Source organism: Mus caroli, unplaced genomic scaffold, assembly GCF_978045245.1.
Source record: "Mus caroli unplaced genomic scaffold, Mus_caroli_1 scaffold_16, whole genome shotgun sequence".
In the NCBI taxonomy this organism is placed as follows: Eukaryota; Metazoa; Chordata; class Mammalia; order Rodentia; family Muridae; genus Mus; species Mus caroli.
In genome coordinates, this window is record NW_028227271.1 from 4,659,686 (window position 1) to 4,681,191 (window position 21,506).

A 21,506-nucleotide genomic window follows, 5' to 3' on the forward strand; every position below is an offset into this window, starting at 1 on the left:
ACTCGGTGGCCCCGGAAGGGAAACTTTCGGGAGTGGGGGGATGTTCCGGTGGCGGGTGTTCCTCCCTCTTTGAAAGCACTGACCTTGCCCCCACTGCGCATCCCACCCTCCCTGTATCCCACGGTCCCGGCAGCGTTTAGCGGTGCTGGGTTGCGGAGGGAGGGGGCTCTCCCCAAGGCGCAGGCGCAGACTGCAGCCCGGGGCACCCCTTCGCACTCCTTCCAGTCCCTGTGGCCCGGGGCTGTAGGGCGTGGGGGAGGCGGGGAAAGGCGGAGTGACCGGGTCTTGGGAACCACCCTGCTGAGGCTCTGAGGGGCTGTGGGAAGAAGGGAACCCGACAACCTGCATGCTGAATAGAGGCTGAGCGAAGGAGATGGGTTGGGCTGGAGTAAGGGACAGGGCAGCCCCGACTGAAAAGGTTTCTGGGTTTGGGCTGGGGTGCTGAAAGAATGCAGAGAATTTATTTGTGTCTGACATTCCCTTGGTTTAGCAGGCCCAGGAGAGCCGCAGTTGGGACCCCAACTCCCTCTCTTTATATCCTGGGCGGAAGGCCCCTCTTGTCTCTCTAGCCTTGGCGCTGTCCCAAGGGCACAGAAGGCCTTCATCTCCTAAATCTGGTTTTCCAGAGGGCTCACATGAACCCACCCAGCCTGCCCAACAGCTGCTTTTTAAAGACCGCCTTCCTCAGGAGCCGGAGGTTTTAGGCTTGAGGACTTCCTTAGGTTTAGAGGCAATCTTTGATTTCCCTCTCCACCAGCTCTCCCGTTCTCCAGTGGGCCCTCCTGCTTAAACACAATTGTCAGCCAGAGGAAGTGGTTGGAGACAGAGGCCGGCAATCAGGACTGGTTTGAGGAACCATGGGGAAGGAGTCTCTCACTATTGTGTGCTCAGGCCTCTGAGGGGAAGTGAGCGTTGTACAATTGCTTTGTTGTAGACCCTCTTCAGTCTTACAGGACCCCCCCCCCCAAAATCTGGCCTGAAAACCTGGCTCTCAGATTTTTAAAACCTATCCCTAGTGTGTGAGCAGAGTTCCTTGTATTCCCACATAGATTGTTTGGTTTTGTTTCCAGCACCTGTGGTCTACCTAAGGTGGCTTTGGCTGTACAGTATTCTCCAGCTCTAGCCTTTGGAAGAGTTGGGCTTCAGAGAAGGGATGCACTCCACCATAAGGCAGAGAATATTCGTGTATGTGCACTGAGTTGCTGTCAGGATGGCCAGAGTCAAGAGCTCTGGGCCCTGGTCTTGCAGCCTGCGCTGTGACCTTGAGCAAGATGGTTTGCTTCTATTGAGCATAGTTTCCTTCATCTTCAGAGCTCAGCGTAGGACCAGAAAGATCTCAACCTCCCACACACACACACACACACACACACACACACACACACACACACACGGAGGTGGTGACTCGAGGGGTGAAGGGTCCTCCAGCAGGCTGGCTCCGTTAAGAGAGCTAAACTGCTGGGCTACAGTTTATTAGGATTAGCATTTTGGATTGAGAAAAACAGAACTTTGTTCCGCCTGTGAATAGGCCTTTTCTGCTCACCCCGGTGCCTTGGGGTATGAACTCCTGCTGGCTCAGGTTCGGCCCACCCATCAAAGTGAGACATCATGACTGGGCCAGTCTTTGAGTTGGGTCTTTGGGGAGGGTTTGAGAGAGGAGGAGGCAGCCAAGGGCCAGCGGGGTAGGCAGATTCCCAGCAGACAGTTTGTATCTCAGCTGTTGGGACTTGTTTTAGGATCCGAGCCAGGGAGGCCAGCACATTCATCCACCCTCTTGTGGGAAGAAGGCAAGGAGGGCCCCACTGCTGTTGCCCATCCTACCTGCTGTCTCCACACACTGCACCTCTGTACCTCCAAGCAACAGGGGGAAGCTGCCTCTGCCCTGCTTTGCCCAGCCCCCTTACCTCTTTGAGGTAGGGCTTTCTCGGGACTCTAGTGCTCCAGGTCAGGACTTGCTTTCCAGCCCAAGAACCAAACAGCTCCATGTTCTCATTTGTTTTCGTCCTTGGGCTCCCAGATGAAGGAGATGGTGGCACTTAAAAAGAGGCTCCGGGATGTGAGGCACATTCTCCTGCAATGTCCTTCACTCTCTAGCTTCCCTAGGTCCGGGGAGCCCTTTAGCCCCAGCCCTGCCAGCCTGTGTGAGTGAAGCATCAACAGAGGGCTTGTAGGTGAAACCCTAAGAAACCTCCCTCACTGGTGTGAAGCCCTCTAAGTGGATAGTGGAAACTCCCAGGGAAGTCAGTTTCCCAGAAAGCAGTTATTGGTGGAGTCCCTGTGAGAGCAAAGGGTGCAGCTGTTGCTAGGCAGAAACAGCAATCCCATCTTGAGGAATGGCTCTGAGGCGGGCAGCCCGAGGCCCTGTGAAGGAGAAAGGACAGCCTGAGTGAAGGGTGAGGGGCCCTGGTGTATAGACACGGAGTCCCCAGAGCTGTATATCTATCTCTCAGAGCAGGTTCTCCTCACCCCTGCGGCCCCTCCCCCAAGTACCCTTGCTACCCCTGTCTGCCCTGACAGCCCCTTGCCTGAACCTGGCAAGCTCCTCCAGCCTGTCTGGCTGCACTAATGGACTGATTGGATTTTCAATACTTGTAGTTTGGGCTTGGTAGGTTGTTGTTGGTAGTGGTTTTTTTTTTTTTATTGAACATGCAAATTTATGTAAATCAACCCGAGATCTGCCACCACATCAAAACAACATAGAGCTTCCACGGGCTGGAAGGAATCTGAGAGAAAAATCTAGTCCAGGGGGGCCCACCTTCAAGTCAAAATGGGGAAACTGGCCAGGAGGTGGTGGTGCACACCTTTAACCCCAGCAGAGGCAGGCGGATCTCTGAGTTCAAGGCCAACCTGGTCTACGGAGTGAGTTTCAGGACAGCCGGGGCTACACAGAGAAACCCTGTCTTGAAAAACAGAAAGAAAGAGGGTGGTGGTGGGGGGGGGGGGAAGAACGGGAAAACTGACCGGGGCATAGTGCCTCGTGCCCTTAATCCCAGCATTTAGATTTAGGAGTCAGAGGCAGGTGGATGTCTGTGAGTATGAGGCCAGCCTGGTCTACAGAGCCAGCCAGAGCTACATAGTGAGACTCTGTCTTGACAGCATGCCCCTCCCCTCCACACACACAAATGAGGAAACTGGCAATCAGGTAGGATGTGATTCAGGTGGTGATGAGGATCCCAGGTGGGAGTCCAGCCTCTGGTCTCTGCCTTCACATGGCTGCTTTCTGCCTCAGTTTCTCATTCACGAGAAACCCGATTGTGTTCACAGCAGAGAAAGCCAGTTCTTGAGCCCAGGTAGCTGTAGAGTGTTGGCCTAGGGTTCTCCAAGTGCTCTTTCTCTGGTCAGCTTTCTCACTGCCAATGGAACGTCTAATGCCCTAGACGCTGTGCTGGAGCACCAGAAGGGAAGACGGTTTCCTGGGAGTTGCAGATTTGTTCCCAGCATCGACACAGTGCCAGGCACACAGTAGGACTGTACCCGCAGGATCTTGTTATCTGCATTCCTAGTTTGAGTTCTCGCTGCTTCTCTCCCTGGGTAAAAGTGGGAAAGACCCACTGTAGGTCTCTGCCTGCCCTCTTGAACATCACGCTGTCTGGGGGATCCTCTGCAGTGTCCCACAGTAGTAACCAGACGGGCCTGGCTGTGGGAAGGATCTCATCATCTGAAAGCAGTTAGTTATTGGTGGAGTCCCTGTGAGAGTGAAGGCGGCAGCTGTTGCTAGGCAGAAGTGACAATCCTATCTTGAGGAATGGCTCTGAGGCGGGCCAGCCTGAGGGAGAGAGGAAGGTAGATAGGCTTGATCCCAAGAAATGATCTTCAGTGACATATTTCTTTTCCCCCGTGCTGGGGATTGAACAAATGGCAGGCCCTGAGCTAGTTCGGAGTCTCCCCACTTCCTGAAAGGCTCTTGCTCAGGTCCCCACACCCAGCAGCAAGTTGTGCATTCCCTGACACTCCAGTGCAGCCTCTTATACTGACTGTGCTTGTGATGTGGCAGTATCTTACCTGTGGTCTCTGAGTGCATTCTAGGGATGGCCCAGGCAGCCCTTGGCCCTGTACTCCTGGAGAGTGGAGCAGGAACTCAAAGGCCCCAGTTCCCTACCAGGGCTGTCCACCTGGTCTTGCAGTGGCCTTGTGGGGTAGCTTGGGACACACATTGGGGGGCTGTCCTTACCTTCTTCCCAGCCCACATTTGGAATGAATGCATTTGCCTTTTACATCTTCCCAAACTGCAGGGGTGGAACTGTTACCTCTAGTTCCCGACTGCCTCCCCAGCCGCTCTCCGCACCAGGACCTGGCCTCCACGGGAGCCAGATCCTTTTCCCTGGGCCTCAGTTTCCCAGCCAGTCCTCATGAATTAATAACACATCATCATTGGGGTGTGGCACCTGCTCCATAATTACCATTTTTCTCAGCTCTGGGAGTTGCGCAGATGAAAGAAGCCTGAGGAGGCCAGGCTGTTATTAAGGTGAATTATCATCGCGGTCATTACTGATTTCTTAAAAACCCAGTAGGTGCTTACAAGAACCCAGTTAGGCACAGCACCCTGAGCCTGGTGCTGCTGGTCCTTGAGCTCTGTGAGTTTGGCAGTACTCAACTGAGCCTTTTTATTTAAAAAGGAAAAATTACAGGGCCAGTGTTGCAGACCAGTAGTCAAGACTCTGAAAGGCCCTGGGTTCCATCTCAAACACACTTCAAACAAAACAAAACAAACAAAACAAAACAAAAGGCTCTTTTGGAAGGAGGTCGGATTCCATGCTGCTGTTTGTACTGTAGCCTGCAGGGCCTGGTGCGCTGTCCTGGGCTTCAGGAGCTAAGCTTCCAAAGGCTGATTCACTTCACACCAGCTGGGTTGATATAGGGGCTGTCATTGGACCTTGTGTGCAGAGATCTGTTGGGACACCCCCTAGAACCTGCCTAAGGCAACTCCAGACATTTCCAGAAGTCGGTGTCCACCTTATCCTCACCTGTATCCCCAGCTGACTCTCTAGCATCTTCCCAGGACCCACTTTCCTTCCGTCTCTTAGCTCCCAAGCGGTGTGCAGCCCGAGGGGTGGGTCTGCTTTTCCCACTGGTGACTAGGCTCTGCTGCCTCTCCAAGGGTCTACACCAGTGGTTCTCAACCTGTGGGTCGAACGACACATTCCAAAAACACGGATATATATTTACATTACCTTTCATAAGGACTGGAGAGATGGTTCAGCGGTGAAGAGCACTGGCTGCTCTTCCAGAGGTCCTGAGTTCAATTCCCAGCAACCACGTGTTGGCTCACAGTATCAGAGTTAACAGTTGTGAAGTAGCAACGAAAATAGCTTGATGGTTAGGGGCCTCCAGACACGAGGAACTGTATTAAAGGGTCACAGCCTTAGGAAGGGTAAAACCACTGCTCCCCATGAACACAGCACTTACTAAAGCAGAACTGGCTCTCGCCAGTTTCTGGGAAGTGGTGCTGCTGTTTCCACACCAGACTGGGGATATAAAAGCCTCCTCTCTCCCCAAGGGAAGAAAGGAAGTGAGGCATTGGTGTCTATGGTCAAAGTCCCCCCACAAACCGCCTCACCTGCTCCTGGGATGTTTCCTCTACCGATTCTCACAGGGCTATAGATGGACACAGCTGAGAGAAGCTTTAGAACAAACGTAGCTAGGCAGCGTGATGGTACAGGCCGGTGATTCCAGCTGGACTGTCTCAAAACGACACTTTCTGTGTAACCCAGAATGGCTTCAGTTTTGGAGTAATTCTTTAGCCTCCGAAACAGAGGGGTTACAAGTATAAGGTACTCACTCTCTGCCTAAATTATTTTTGGAGTGCTGGTGACTGGACCCAAGGCCTTAAGAACACATCCCAGACAAGGTGTGACTTTTGAGCCACGTCCAGAGAATCCTTGAGACAGGGTCCCTCCATGTTGCCCTGCTTGTCCTGTAACTCTGTAGGCTGTGCTGTCCTCGAACTCAAGAGATCTGTCTGCCTCGGCCTCCCTCCCAAATGCTGGGATTAAAGGCATGTGCCCAACCTCAGACTCCTTCTAACATTTCATAAGTTATTTTAGCCAGGCATGGTGACATACGTCATTATTCTCAAAAAAAAAAAAAAAGAAATATTACAGCAAGTGTCTTCTTCTCTTCTTCCTCTTCCTCCTCCTCTTCTTCTCTCTTGTCCTCTTCTTCTTCTCCTCCTCCTTCTTTCTCTTCTTCCTCTCCCTCCTCCTCCTCCTTCTCCTCTTCCCCCTTCTTTTTTCCTCTTTTGAGGAAGGACCGACCTCACTGTAGAGCCAGCCAGTCTAGCCTGATCTGGAAATAGAACTGTCCTGCCTCAACTTTCCAAGTGTTAGCTGATCGCCATGTGTCGCCATGCTTGCCCCTGGAGTTTCTTCATACAAATTCTTTTTCCTCCCTCTTTCTAAAAGACAATGCCACCTGTACTGTCCACCTTACCTGTTGGCAACCCAAGTGTTGGAGAGATTTCCCAAGCCTACCAGCTTCAGGCTGCTGTAGCAAAACCCCATGAACTTCAGATGTTAGCAGCAACGGATAATAACTCCAGACAGCTCCAGAAGCTGAGGAGACCAAAGCCAAGCCTGTGACACATTCACTGTCTTGCGAGGGACTGACAGATTTCAGGTTCAAAGACAGGGCCCACTCATTGTACTCTCCTGTGCTAGAAGGTGTCAAGAGGTTTCTCTAGGAGTTACACAGATGAGAGGGGAAAGGTCTGAGGGGCCAGGCTGTAATTAAGCTCTCTGTGTTTTGTTTTTGTTCTTGCTCAAAACAGATCTCACAATGTATTCTAGGCTGATATCTCTCTCTCTCTCTCTCTCTCTCTCTCTCTCTCTCTCTCTCTCCCCCCTAAGTATTGAAGTTGCAGGCATGAGTGACCATAATCAGCTTGTGGACTCTTTTTGTTTTTCTTTAGCATTTATTTATTTTATGTGTATGTATACACTGTAGCTGTCTTTAGACACACCAGAAGAGTACATTGGATCTCATTGCAGATGGTTGTGAGCCACCATGTGGTTGCTGGGAATTGAACTCGGGACTTCTGGAAGAGCAGTCAGTGCTCTTAACCACTGAGCTATCTCCCCAGCCCCAGGACTTTGTGGCCTCTTTTTTTTATAAGGGCACTTATTTCATCCCAAAGGGCGCCACCCCTGACCGCATCACTCTTCAGTGAGCCTGACTCGTTTACTATCATGTTGAAAGTGAGTGTTTCACAGGGAGTGGCTCACAGATATTCCAGCCACAGCATCTATCTCAGGTTCCAGTACTGGAGTGCAAAGCCCTGTCAGAATTCATTCTCCAAATGCTGCTCCTCCCTCAGATGCCAGAATCCATGCCCAACCCAGCTGCTGGGGAGTTTCTAAGCTCTGCAAGGCCACTCATGAAGCAAGCAGATATTTTGGAACTTCCTATCCAGAAAGTCCGCATTTATCAAGCAACAGAACAGTTGTAAATAGCAAGCGCAGCTGAGATAAGGGCTGCAGAGAGAGGCCCAGGCAGCCTTGATGCGATTGTCACACCCTGCACTGAATTATGATACCATAAGTCATTACAAATCCATGTCAGCTTTAAAGAAAACACAGGTACTTGAGGAGTGGGCACTCACAGGGCCTGCCCCCAGCTTGGTGTGCGTTCACGCGAGTGAGCGAGCGAGCGAGTGGAGGCGCGTGCTGAGCTGTGTGGCTGGGCACTGCTGGAATAGGGCTGCTGGCCAAGGCTGAAGACAGGCACCACGTGAGCTTCAGTGCTGGCTTCCACAGCCTGGCTTAGTAGTTCTGTTCTCTTTGCTTCCCAAGTGTGGGGATGTCCCAGGCCCTTGAGTTCTTTTGTGTCCAAGGCAAAGACTGCCCCTTCTCTGACAGATGGTGCTAAAGGTGCCTCCTTCCCTTTTTCCCACCCTGGGCTGTACCTTATGTTTCCTCAACCCTGGGCCCACTGTTCTGCCAAAGCTGAAACCTGCTTCCCCTCCCTGCGTCTGGAGGGAAGTTTGGGGGGGTGCTTGCTTCTCATTTCCTGTGTAGACAGCACCTCACTTCCTGTGCCCCCTCCCCAGAAGAAGGCTAACACTCTTGGCTCTGCAGTCCCTTCCTCTCCTCCCCGACCGATTTCCTGGAAAGCCTTCAGGCCCTGAGAACAGCAACATCAAAGGAGATGGCTAGTTCCCAAGGGCACCATGAGTGCTGCACAGACCACACCACCACCCTCTGTAGCCGGGAGGCTCTAACCAATTGTAGATCTCTCCATGATACCGTCTGTCCTTCTGTGCCCTGCTGGCAGAGATGTCAACGCACGCTTACTCCCATTTTACAGAGAATAAAATTGAGGCCCAGAGGAGTTGATAGACTTTCTCAGTCTCTCCTCAGGTCAGGCTCTAGCCAGAATCAGAATCTAGAAATCACACTTCCGTTTGTAGACTGAAGGGGAAAAGCCTCAGAGAGAAAGCCGGTGAAGTAGATCTGCTGCCTCTCCCAGGTCGGAGCCGGCCACTTAGGAGGACATCTGGGCTTGCCCTGCTGGAGCTGCCTGGGACAAGGCTGACCAGAGCCTGTTCCTGTTAGAAGAGACCTAGGTATAAAGCTTGGAGGATCGGGGCCTGGGGTCCAGGGTGGGGAGTTGGAGGGGTACCTGGCTGCTTCCCTGGGACTGCGCGTGAGCCTGGGCCAGCCTCAGAGCAGCCGTCCTGGCTTCTGTCACCTATCTAAGCAGTGACCCTTGTTTGTTCCACCAGTCAGCTCTGCCATGTATCACCTCCAGGGCCTCCGACTTTCCTGAAAGCCCCAGCATGTCTCTGATTACACCAGTATCTCCCCTCACCCCATTTTTATATGTTTGGTGTGTGTGTGCACATACGTGCGGGCATGCATGTGGCCTGCCTATCACTGTCTCTCCCTTCATTCCTTGAGACATATTCTCTCACTAAACCTGAAGCTCACTGGTTCTGGCTAGTCTGACTGGCCAGTGAGCTCCTGGGATCTACCTGTCCCTGCTTCCCCAATGCTGGAGTCACAAGCAGAGGCAGCCTACCTGGTTTATGTGTGTCTTGGGGATACGAACACAGATAGTGTCTACCCTAGATCAGAACATGAAAAATACTAACCTTTGGATGCCCTTGGGTCTATCCCTGCTGAATCTTTCTGTTTGCACATGCACCCAAAATTTCCTGCCTCCTTCCTTCTGTGTGTGCACTTCTGTGTGTGCACTTCTGTGTGTGCACTTCTGTGTGCACTTCTCTGTGTGCACTTCTCTGTGTGCACTTCTCTGTGTGCACTTCTCTGTGTGCACTTCTGTCCCTGGAAACTAGTCAGGTGTAAGTCACAATTTCATTTGCTTGCTTGGTTGTTTGTTTTGAATTTGTTTGGCTTGGTTTTTGGTTTCTTTGAGATAAGAGTTTCTATGTGTAGCCCTGGTTCTCCTGGAACTTGCTCTGTAGACCAAGCTGGCTTTAAACTCAGAGATCCACCAGTCTTTGCCTACAAAGTGCTAGGGTTATAGGCATACACCACCACCTCCTGGTTTACAATGTATTTGTTATTGTTTGGGTTTTGTTATTGTTGTTGTAATAGGGATTAAATCTAGGGCCTTACCAAGTTACCCAGGGTAGCCATAAACTCTTTTTGCAGGTCAGAACAGCCTTGAACTTCAAATCCTCCTGCCTCATCCTCCCGAATAGTTGAAATTACAGGACTGTGCCAGCAAGCCCAGCCAGCCTAACTAACATGATGGTTTGGTATGTTTTCAGATATGCTAAGTCAAGCTGACTAGCATATATGTTGCCTCTCATGTAACTGCAATTTTGTATACCTCAACCCGTGTGGTTCCACCAGAAAACCCTAGCCCCTGGTAACTGCCATTTTGTTCTGAACTCTCTGGAGTCCACCTTTTCCAATGTCACACATGAAGGAGAGTGCTTTACGCACCTGTTTATTTACCCCGACTCCTTCTCCTGGCTGTTGTGTATGGTGTGCAGTTAACTCAGGCACAGGTAGTCCTTGGCCAATCATTTCATGTCCTTTGGCTGCAGGCTCAGAATAGAATTGCTCGGACATCGGTTATTACTACTTAATATTTTGACGAGCTTTGAACTACTTCTGCTAAGTGTGACATCGTCTACATCCGTGCCAGCCGCATCCCCTCTTCCGTGTGTTGCCAGCACTTGCCGGCTTTCACCCTTTCATAGAGCTGTTACAGCAGGTGGGTGGTGATCTCTTATTGTGGTTTGGATTTCTATTTCCCTGATGGTTAGTGATGGTGAGTAATATTCATACGTTTACTGGCCTTTTGCACATCTTCTGAGAAAAGTCATTTTAGGCTGTCTTTTTTTTTCAAGACAGAGTTTCTCTGTAGCTCTGGCTGTCCTGAAACTCACTCTACAGATCAGGCTGGCCTTGAACTCAGAGTTCTACCTGCCTCTGCGTCCCAAACCTTTTTAACTTTTTGTTAAGGTTTAAACTTTTTTTCATGAGTTTACGAGGTTTGAACTTGTGGAGGGTAAGTGGTTGAGACAAGAGTCTCACTGGGTGTCCTGACTGGCCTGGAATGCACAGGGATCCACTTGCCTTTTTTTTTTTTTTTCCTTTAACTTTTAAAAATAATTTAGTTATGTTATGTGCATTGGTGTTTTGCCTGCATGTGTGTCTGTGTGAGGGTGTTGGAGCCTGGAGTTACAGGGAGCTGGGAGCTGCCATGTGGGTGCTGGTAGGATGTGAGGAAGTGAATACATTCTGTCATTTCATCTTCTAAAAATTGTTCTGCTTAAAGAAAAATATACACGTGGAAACTTGCTACTCTATCTTTTAAGAACACACACACGCCGGGCGTGGTGGCACACGCCTTTAATCCCAGCACTCGAGAGGCAGAGGCAGGCGGATTTCTGAGTTCGAGGCCAGCCTGGTCTACAAAGTGAGTTCCAGGACAGCCAGGGCTACACAGAGAAACCCTGTCTCGAAAAACCAAAAAAAAAAAAAAAAAAAGAACACACACACACACAAACAGATCACAAATACACACACAGACGAGAGGGGGTGGGGGAAGAAGTCAGAAAGCTGAGAAAAATCCAGGACCAAAAAAATCCCCTCAGCCGGGTGTGGTGGCGCACGCCTTTAATCCCAGCACTCGGGAGGTAGAGGCAGGTGGATTTCTGAGTTCGAGGCCAGCCTGGTCTACAAAGTGAGTTCCAGGACAGCCAGGGCTATACAGAGAAACCCTGTCTCGAAAAACCAAAAAAAAAAAAAAAAAAAAAATCCCCTCAAGGAAGTTACCTGTTCTCCCACAGAATGCAGTGAGTTTCTATGGACTAAGAGGCTTATCTTCAGAACTTGTGAAGAATCCTGATTTCTGTCTAGAAAACCCAATTTGAAAATGGCCAGAGAATCAAACAAACATTTCTCCAAGTAAAACTTTAAAAATGGGGGGCTGGAGAGGTGGCTGTTGAGAGCACCGGCTAATGGTCCAGAGGACCTGGGTTCAGTTCCCAGCACCCACGTGGTGGCTCACAACCATCTGTACCTGTAGTCCCAGAGGATCTGACTGCCCCTTCTGACCTCCCTGGGCATTCCACACATACAACATACACACTGAACATGCCAGAAAAAAAAAAAAAAAACACCCATGTACATAAAATAAAAAGAAATTAAATCCCAGGGCAGCAGGAAAACTCTAAATAATGGCCAACATTGTAAATCATCTGGGAATTATAAACCAAAAGCACGTGACCTGGTATGGTGGTATGCATATATAATCCTAGCACTCAGAAGGCAGACGGATCTCTGTAAACGCAAGGCTAGGGTCTTATGTAGACATAGCAAGTTCCAGGCCAGCCAGAGCTGTATAGTGAGACTCTCAAAACCAGACCACGGTGAGTCCTGCTTCACACAGTTAAGAGCGTCTAGGATCAGAAAAGCAGGTAACAACACAAGCGGTGAAGGTGTATGAGTTCCAGGACAGCCAAGGCTATACAGAGAAACCTTGTCTTGAAAAATTAAAAAGAAGAAAGAAAGAAAGAAAGAAAGAAAGAAAGAAAGAAAGAAAGAAAGAAAGAAAGAGAAAAAGAGAGAGAAAGACCACAGCCCTCAGACTTTGTTGGTAAAATGGTAACTGTTTCAGCTTTGGAAGGCAGTCTGGTGCTTCCTTGAACAACTGGAAATAGGTCACATGATCCCTCAGTCCTACTCATAGATCCCTAAGAGAATTGAAGACATGCAGCTATTCACACACGTGCCCATAGATGATATGATTGTAATAGCCCCAAGGTGCAGACAGCCTGAGTGTACACCTTCAGGGAGCGGATAAACAGAATGTGGGCTGTGCACACAGGCTTAGCCGTGAAGAATGAACAGTAATAAAGTTACAGCACGGTGAACTCTGAACAGACTGTAACGGGGTGAAAGGAGCCAGTCACAGGAGGCCACTTACTGTGTGATTCCATTCAAACAAAACGTCCGGAATAAAGAAACATACGAAGACAGAAGCTACACAGTGGTCCCTTGGGCTAGCTGGGTGGAAGCTGCTAAGGAAAAGGCAGGAGTAAACGATCTAAGATTGATGCAATTGGCCACTTAGCTGAGTATAGTGAGATCCACTGAATTGTCTGAGTTCCTCTGTATCTTGTAGATGTGCTTTAAGGCCAGGTCTCACGTATCCCAAGCTGGCCTTCAGCGTGAGAGCCTCTCACCTGCGCCTGAGCATGCTCAGATGGTGTGACACCATACCCAGCATATACACTTTAATCAGGTGGATGGTACCGGATAGGGATTCTGCTCTGAATCCTGCTGAAGTAAGTGCAGGTAGAAGGAATTCCTGGAGCCAAGAGAGGCCAGCAAAGACTGGGAAGTGTGGCTTGGATTTACTGCTGTGGCAGTGACCTGCCGCTTGGGACAGGAATAAGGAAGGGGTGAGACCGAAGCACTCTATCCATATAAGTTTCATTCTTTAGGGTTTTTTTGGTTTTAATTAATTCTTCGTGAATTTTACCTCTTATACCCCAATCCCACTCGTCTCTCCATCCCTTCATATCCACCCTCCACTCCACCCTTGCAATCTCCCCCCCCCCAACCAAAGAAAACAAAAAAGAAAAGAAAACATCTCTCAGTAGAAGCTGCAGTGTGTCACAGTGTCACCCTTTTCCCAAACAGTTCACTAGCAAATGTTCACTGCCATGAGTCGTTGGTCTGTGTCTTAGTCAGGGTTTCTATTCCTGCACAAACATCATGACCAAGAAGCAAGTTGGGGAGGAAAGGGTTTATTCGGCTTACACTTCCATACTGCTGTTCATCACCAAAGGAAGTCAGGACTGGAACTCAAGCAGGTCAGGGAGCAGGAGCTGATGCAGAGGCCATGGAGGGATGTTCTTTACTGGCTTGCCTCCCCTGGCTTGCTCAGCCTGCTCTCTTATAGAACCCAAGATTACCAGCCCAGAGATGGTCCAACCCACAGGGGCCTTTCCCCCTTGATCATTAATTGAGAAAATGCCTTACAGTTGGATCTCATGGAGGCATTTCCTCAACTGAAGCTCCTTTCTCTGTGATAACGCCAGCTGTGTCAAGTTGACACAAAACTAGCCAGTACAGTCTGGTTCATGGCCTCTGGCTTCTCCTACCTATCAGTACCAGGGCTCCCCCTAGTTATCGTGGTGTTGCCCTGTGTCATGGAGATCCTGCAGCGTTGGGGGTATAGGAGCAGCCCCTTCAAAGGCTCCAGCAGTGCATAGGGGGTGTGTGTTGGGTTGGTCAACTCAAAACCCTGGGTCTGGGCCTAGGTGGAAGTGAGTTGGTCAGCCCGACAGCTCTCCTACACCTGAGCCTCCAGGGTCAGTTCTCCCGACTTGCAAGCACTCACGCCTGAGGGCGGCTCCTTTGGGATTTTTCTATTTTGTATTGTTTGCTTTATGCTCGTTTTCTTTTGTTTTTCTTTTTTTTTTAAAGATTTATTTATTTATTATATGTAAGTACACTGTAGCTGTCTTCAGACACCCTAGAAGAGGGCATCAGATCTCATTACAGATGGTTGTGAGCCACCATGTGGTTGCTGGGATTTGAACTCAGGACCTTCAGAAGAGGAGTCAGTGCTCTTAACCGCTGAACCATCTTTCCAGCCCCTTGTTTTTCTTCGTTTTTGAGACCTTTGGTGATGTGTGACAAAACTTTTTCTGGGGAGACAACACATACATATACTCTAGATAAGGGAGCCCAGAACAGACCAAGGTATGGATAACAGCAAAGTCCACTTGGTGAACTGTTCAGTTTTTTTTTTTTTTTTTGGTTTTTCGAGACAGGGTTTCTCTGTGTAACCCTGGCTGTCCTGGAACTCACTTTGTAGACCAGGCTGGCCTCGAACTCAGAAATCCGCCTGCCTCTGCCTCCCGAGTGCTGGGATTAAAGGTGTGCGCCACCACGCCCGGCGAACTGTTCAGTTTTATTGAAGTTACTTACAGGAGCAGAAATGACTGAGAGATGGCTTCATCACCAAAGGGAGACGCCAGTGTGAGTGACCGTTGACACAGCTGGGAACCTGGAGCTCACGGCTCAGCAGGCTGCAGAATGTCCTTTCCCGGTGCTCTGAGGATTTTAAACCTTGCCAAGCAGCTCTGCTGGCCTTGGAAGTCCTCTCTGTAAGCTTTTCCCCTCTGAGAGTCTTCATCACAGTGCAGTTTTCTTGGTCTGAGAGGGACCCTCAGCTCTTACTTCACACTCTGCCGGCAAGGGGCCTAGTGAATCCGGTCAGTTTCAGGGACTTCCGGAAGCTATTGTGAGTTGCTCACCTTCCTGTTTAAGGAATTTCCCTGCAGACTGGAATGTTTCAGCCTCACAGGAAACTACCACATCTTAAAATTGCAGAAGTTTTTGAGCGGATGCTTAGCATGCTCGAGGCTCTGAGAGTAACTCCTAGCACGTTAAAAAAAAAAAGTGAATGGGAAAAATGCCTTCAGAAGGTAGATACCAAAACCAGGCAGGGATGTGTCAGTCATAACGAACTGGCCTGGGCAGGGAAGAGACAGCTCGCTGCTCTAACGGGTGATGAGCAGGGATGGAAGATTTGTTTTTATGGCTCATTTTGAGACAGCGTCTCACCATGTAGCCCAGGCTGGCCTCGAATTCATAGAGATCCACCTGCCTCTGCCTCTGTGCTGAGTGCTGAGATTAAACATGTGTGCCCCTAAGCCTGATGAGAAGATTCTTATAGGGGAAAAGCCAGCCGCTGGAATCTCCCTCTGGGGAGATGGGGTGGGTAGCTGAGAGGGAATCATGGTTTCAAGATTGGAGGAGTAGCTCTGGCTGGAGGCCTTGATGGAGAGCCGGTGGGACACTTGGCACAGGTGACCCCTGGGTTAACACAGAAAAAGTGAGAAAAGTAGGTAAACAAAAGCTGGGGACAGGAGTGAGTGTCCGTCCTTTGTCTTTCCCTCTCCCATTCCCTGCAGAAAGGATATGCCAGAGGACCTGGGGGTCTCCGGCCACCAGATACGGTGGCTCTTCAAAACTGGGTTCCATCTGGACTTGGCTTGTGCTTCCCTGGAATCCCTCAGCTAGGGAAGTGGGAAAGTAGGATATGGAGTTCAGGCTAGCCTCAGCTACTGGAGATGATTGATAGATAGATAGATAGATTAATTGATTATAAATAGATGGTAGATAGATACATAAATGGGTGATAAAGATAGATATATAGATACATAAATATATGGATTATAAAGATAGATTGATTATATAGATGATAGACACATAGATGGATGATACAGACAGATAGATGATAGATAGATAGATAGATAGATAGATAGATAGATAGATAGATAGATAGATAAATGATGGGTGATTGATAGATGATAGATAGAGGATAGATGGATTGATAAGCAGAAAGAGTGTAGCTTCTCAGTTGGATTAGCCATCTTTCCCACCTGTAGGTAGTGGTAACAGTGATAAACTGAACTTTCCCTCTGTGCCCTGGACGGCTGTTCTGGACAGGGGATCCTCGGACTCTGCAGTAGCCTGGTTGGTAGAGGGTTCATCCCTTGGCCTGATCCCGGGACTGCAAAAACAAAACTAAAAGCCAACCAAGCGTGATTCTCAACCAGGCATGATTCTCCAGCCTTTTGATATCTGAACTCTATGCTGTCTTTCTAGGGAAAGATTTATTTAGTCTGTATTTTCATAGGCTTCAAACCATTGCCTTAGGCCTGTGGCAAGACAGAAACGTGGTAGCCAGGAAGCCACAGGGAAGAGGCCTCTCTGCCCTCTGGCTACCCTTCCTATGCTGTGTTAGAACTGAGAGTTTTAAATGTTGATTCTGTTCTCTTAAAGGTCAATGAGATGGCTTATCCTGGTAAAGGCATTTGACACTGAGCCTGACAGCATCTGGAGTTTGACCTCCAGAGACCTTAGGGTGAAGGAGAGAGACGACTCCCAAGAATCGTCCTCTGACTTCCACACATGCACCTTCGTGTGCATGCACAGACAGACAGTTAGTCAGGCAGGTGTAAAAACAGGTATATTGAGATGGTTTAGTAGGCAATCACTTGCCACCAAGCCTGATGGCCTGAGTTTGACACCCAGGACTAGAAAGGAGAGAGAAACAACTTTTGGTAGTCAGTTCTGACCTTCATACATGCACCAAAATGAGAACATGTGTACATGCATACTCACACACACACATTGTCGTTGTCATGTTATAATTATACTAACCTAGTTGTGCCCTTAATTCCAGTACTCAAGAATCAGGTAGCTCTCTGAGTTCAAGGCCAGCCTGGTCTACATAGCAAATTCCAAGCTAGCCAAGGCTATATATTGAGGCCCAGTCTCAAAACAAACAGACAAACAAACAATACAGTGAAATAGAAATGTTAGAAATAATAATAACCGTGATGACGTATCTTATGAAAATAATTATATGTCCTAAAACAAAAGAGTGGCAAATGCCCGTGTTCTTACTGCTTGCAAATCTGGTGTCTGACATTGTAGAGAGCAGAGAGATCCTCTTATCTGCTTCTGCGTCGTGGGAAGGGCCCCTGGAGAAGGCGGCGAGAAATGGGGGTAGACAGTGTCATTACTGGGGTCCCCAGGCCACTCCGTGAGAGTTACTCTTTTAGAACAATCTCCACATAGTGGGAAGGAACCTCTTTCTGAGAGACTGACTTGCCTGAAGTCACACGGCAGCTCAGTTGTGGAGTGGGCTAGGCCTTACCTCTCTCTCAGCCTTCTGGTCTCGTATTTTTTTCCATCTCCTTAGCTGGGCTGGCTAAGCTCTTGGCCGGCCTTTTGGGAGTGGGGCCTCGGCTGCTTGGCTGCTGAGCCCCTGGTGTGTAGTCCTACAAATAAACCCATTGTGTGGAAACCCCTTCCCTCTCCCCACCTCCAGCAGCTGTTACCCTTGGACAGGGAACAGGAGATCTCTGAGCGCTGAGATGAGGGAGGTTGTAATTCAGACGTCTTCCAGGGGCTTGGATACTACACTGTAGGAGAAGCCCGGTCCTGCTCTTAGTTGGTTTGGAAGAACCTGCAGTCTGTGGTGGGTTCTTGGGGTACCCTTGAATGGAGCTGGAGGGAGGATCCAGTAGGCATTACTGTAGAAGGGCCATTGTGTCTATGGACCAGCTTGGGGGACGGCCACACTTTCTTGGCTTCTTTCCCCGTGGAAGGAGTGAATCCAGTTGGAATCCTTAGCTACTTTGAGCCAGAAATTAAGTGGGCTCTCTCAGGTCCCACCCTGTGATGCTCACACTCTCTGCAAACCGGGGCCACTCTTAGCTTGCTCTGTGTCTGCTGTGGGTGCGAAGGTTGCTGTTTATAAGTGGACCCCTGGGTGTGACAGGCTGGGATTCCAGGGAGCAGCTGGCCAGGGAGCTGAACTGGCTGGTGTCACAGATGACTCTTTAATTTAAGTAAGCCCCCATCCCTTCCTCCCTGCAGCTGCTCACTCCTCCCCCACCCCCTGCCCCTGGCTTTTCTCCCAGGAGGACTGTTCAGGGAACAGCTGGGGAGTGAGGGGCTCCTCAGGGCCAGAAGGCCTTGGCTGATGGCCCAGGTGAGGAGAGAGAGAGAGACCAGGCAACCATGCTTCTCACACACACACACACACACACACACACACACACACACACACACTGGAGAGGAGGGGCTGGGAGCACTCCTTGGCTGACTCAAGGTCAGTATGGCAAGATCTGTGTTTGAGGTGCAGAAACTTCTGTCTGTCCTAGCCTTCTAGATTTAAGGGGGTGCAGGGCTGAGGGCTCAGTGCTTTGCATGCACAAGACCTGGCTTTGGGTTGGGGAGATAAAGGCATTTTTCTGTTGGCTTGTGATAGGGTCTACTGTAGTCCGGACTGGCCCAGTTCTCCTGCCTCCCCCTTCCTATCCCTGGATTACAGGCATGAGCCACCAGACTTTGGAGTTTAAATTTTTACTCTGTTATTTTGTTTTGTTTTGTTTTGTTTTGTTTTTTAAGGTTTATTTATTTATTTTATGTATGTGAGTACACTGTCTCTGTCTTCAGACACATCTGAAGAGGACATCAGATCCCATTACAGATGGTTATGAGCCAACATGTGGTTGCTGGGAATTGAACTTGGGTCCTCTGGAAGAGCAGCCAGCGCTCTTTAACTACTAAGCCATCTCTCAGCCCTAAAGTTTTTAAAGTTTTACTGTTTATTCGGGTTTTCTTCTTTCTTTCTTCTTTCTTTCTTTCTTTCTTTCTTTCTTTCTTTCTCTCTTTCCTTTTTCTTTTATTTTCTTCCTTCCTCTCTTTCTGTCTCTTTTTTTCCCTTTCTTTTCTTTTCTCCTTTCTTTTTTTAAGTTTTTCAAGACAGGGTTTCTCTGTGTAGCCATGGCTGTCCTGGGACTCTGTTTACCAGACTGGCCTCGAATTCCCAAGTGCTAGGATTAAAGGCGTGCTCTGAAGGCCTGTTTCTTAGGCTACTTTAGGGGAATATGTTCCTTACCCTTCTGTCTTGTTTTTTAAAGACAGGCTCTTGCTCTAATCCAAGCTGGTGTGTCATATCTCACCACATAAGTCCTCCTGCCTCAGCATCAAGATCACAGGTGCAAGCCACAGGCCTGACTGGCCAGACACTTCTCAGCAGTTTTCTCTTCCTGTCTCCCTGCTGCCTGAGAGCTTTCTGCTTGTCCTCCCTCCCCCTCCACACACAACTAAAGTCACTTCCCTGTGAATCAGGCCCCTTATGAAGGGAGGAGCCTCTTGCTTGCCATTCTAGTAGAAGCTTCCAGTCACATTAAGAGTTTCCAGAGCCAGCCTCTTCCCCAGCCTGGCTGGCAAGGAGTTCTCTGATCCAACCTTTCTGATGCGCTGTGGAACCACACAGGAATGTTTGAAACCGGGGCCATCCTGGGATCCAAGCCTGGGTTTTCCCCAGCGACTGGTGCGACGAAGCCCCAAGGGAGGAGGAGGAGAATGCCTGGCCGAGGCTCAGCGACATCCCACATGTTCAGCCTCTGGGGAAAAGACTTCTGCAGACTTCATTTAATGTAGCCCATTGTCAGGAGATCCAGGTGACCCTGTCACTGTGCACCCTGGTGTTCCCTAGAGGGCCACAGAAAAGTTTTCGAAAAATCTTTAACATTTTTTTCAAGACTAAATAACTATCCCCAGGCTGGCTTTGAACTCATGACAGTTCTACCTAAGCTCCTAAGTGTCCCAGGCTTGTGCCAGCACATCTACCTTCTCAATAAACCTTCAGCTTCCTAGGATGTAAAGTTGCTACCCACCATGCCTGCCAATCTAGGCCCACGTGGTAGAAGGAGAGAACCAACTGCTTCAAGTTACCTGCAGAGCTGACTTCCATGCGTGTGACGTGGCATATGCTCAGGCACACAAACACCCAAATGTAATACATACACATAGATGTTGATGCACACAGACACACAAATGTAATACCTAGACATAGATGTAGCTGTGCCCCTCCCCAGCACCAGTTTAAGTGTGGGGCTTTTCCTTTGACCCCTCTCCTGTGTAGCTGACAGCTTCTTGCTCTCTGCTAGTGGCAGCCTGCAGACTCCACCCTGGGTTGGCCACGGCCTCTGGAGCAGGGTGCTGTAGCGTCTCTCCCACAGTGGGAATGACTCAAAAATTTCCTCGAGGCAGCCATTGCAGAGAGCACTGCAGGAGCGACCGTTACTCTCACATAGCCTAGACACGTCAAGGTCTCCAGTGCATCCCCACGGGACTTGACCTCAAGCTCTGTCCCTCACGCCTGCCTGGCATGCTTTTTATTGGTTTTATGACGAGACATCCTGGTAAATGACCTCTATGCTGTTTTGGGGTTTTATCTTGGGTAAAGAGCTGCTAAGCTTCCCTTGTCTCAAGTTTTATAATTTCCAGGCGCTGGGCCTTGCCCTGTGTATCCCAGTCACCTTCCCAGGGCGCAGATGTTTGCACACCTGCCAACTGCTCTTCCCTGGGGGTTGCTGGTGTGTGTGTGTGTGTGAGTGCAGAATGTAGCGTTGAGGGGAAAGCTGATGGTCCCTGGTCATCGGGAGCCGCAGCATGGAGCTGGGGATGATAGGCAGACAGTGTTGGAGTGAGAGCAGATCTGTGAATGTAACCTGAAGCCTTTACATCTGCGTGTGGGAAGGGAAACAAACTTCTTAAAATTGTTTTCATTTTTTCCCAGGCCCCCATTTCTAAATATATCAAATGAGATGATGTCGGGAACAAATCAAGTTAGACCGAGCTCACTTTACAATGTTAAAATAACAAAGGTCTTTAACTTAGAAAAGATTTATTGTATTTATTTTATGTGTGTGAGTGGTTTGCCTGCACTGTGTAAATGCACCATGTCTTTGCAATGCCTTAGAGGGCAGGAGAAGGTGATGAACCCCCTGGAGCTGGCGTTACAGGTGCTTGTGAGCTGCCACGTGGGTGCTGGGAACTGAACCCTAGTCTTCTACAGGAGCAGAAAGTGAGCCATCTCTCCAACTGCCAGGACTATATGTTTTTGTGGAGTGTTAAAAATTAGTATTAAGCCAGACAGTGGTAGTACACACCTTTAGTCCTAGGCAAGCCTATCCCTGAGTTCGAGGCCAGCCTGGTCTACAGAGTGAGTTTCAGAACGGCCAGGGCTACACAGAGAAACCATGTCTCAAAAATATTTATATATTACATAGTTCTCCCTTTTCTGCTTTCAGAGGCCCGTACCCACTGTGGAATGCATACATACACCAAGAAGGAAGACCTCAGTGGCAGAATGTTTGCCTGGCATGCCATAAGGTCAGGTCCCTGTCTCACACACACACACACACACACACACACACACACACACACCAGAAAGGCTTCTCTCCTTTGCCTGTTTCCCTGGCCTCAGAACTTCTAGCTGACTCCTTTTGAGTGTTTGAGGAGACTGGGCTTGCCCTGTGCTGACAGGGTAGAGGCCTGAAAGGAAGGTCCTCAAGGTCAGAGCAGGCCAGGCTAGGCAGTGCCTAAGACATGTAGATGCCCTGCATCTAAGACTCCAGTATGGGGGGGGGGGGTCTAGAACTCAGGTTCACTATGAACCCAAGACCACCGCCAGCTTTGTACTGA

The 21,506-nt window shown here is 49.4% G+C and overlaps 1 protein-coding gene across 3 annotated transcripts in view; it reads left to right on the forward strand.

The window, feature by feature from the left end:
- The window catches only part of Nckap5l (NCK associated protein 5 like), a 36,493-nt gene that overhangs the window by 337 nt on the left and 14,650 nt on the right, over positions 1-21,506 (forward strand). Inside the window, exon 2 of one of the 3 annotated variants that reach the window (XM_029470177.2) lies at positions 21,113-21,194. The exons of the other annotated variants lie outside the window; for them this stretch is intronic. The gene's annotated coding sequence lies outside the window, so the exon portion shown is untranslated. The remainder of the gene's footprint in view (positions 1-21,112; positions 21,195-21,506) is intronic. 3 annotated transcript variants of the gene reach the window in all.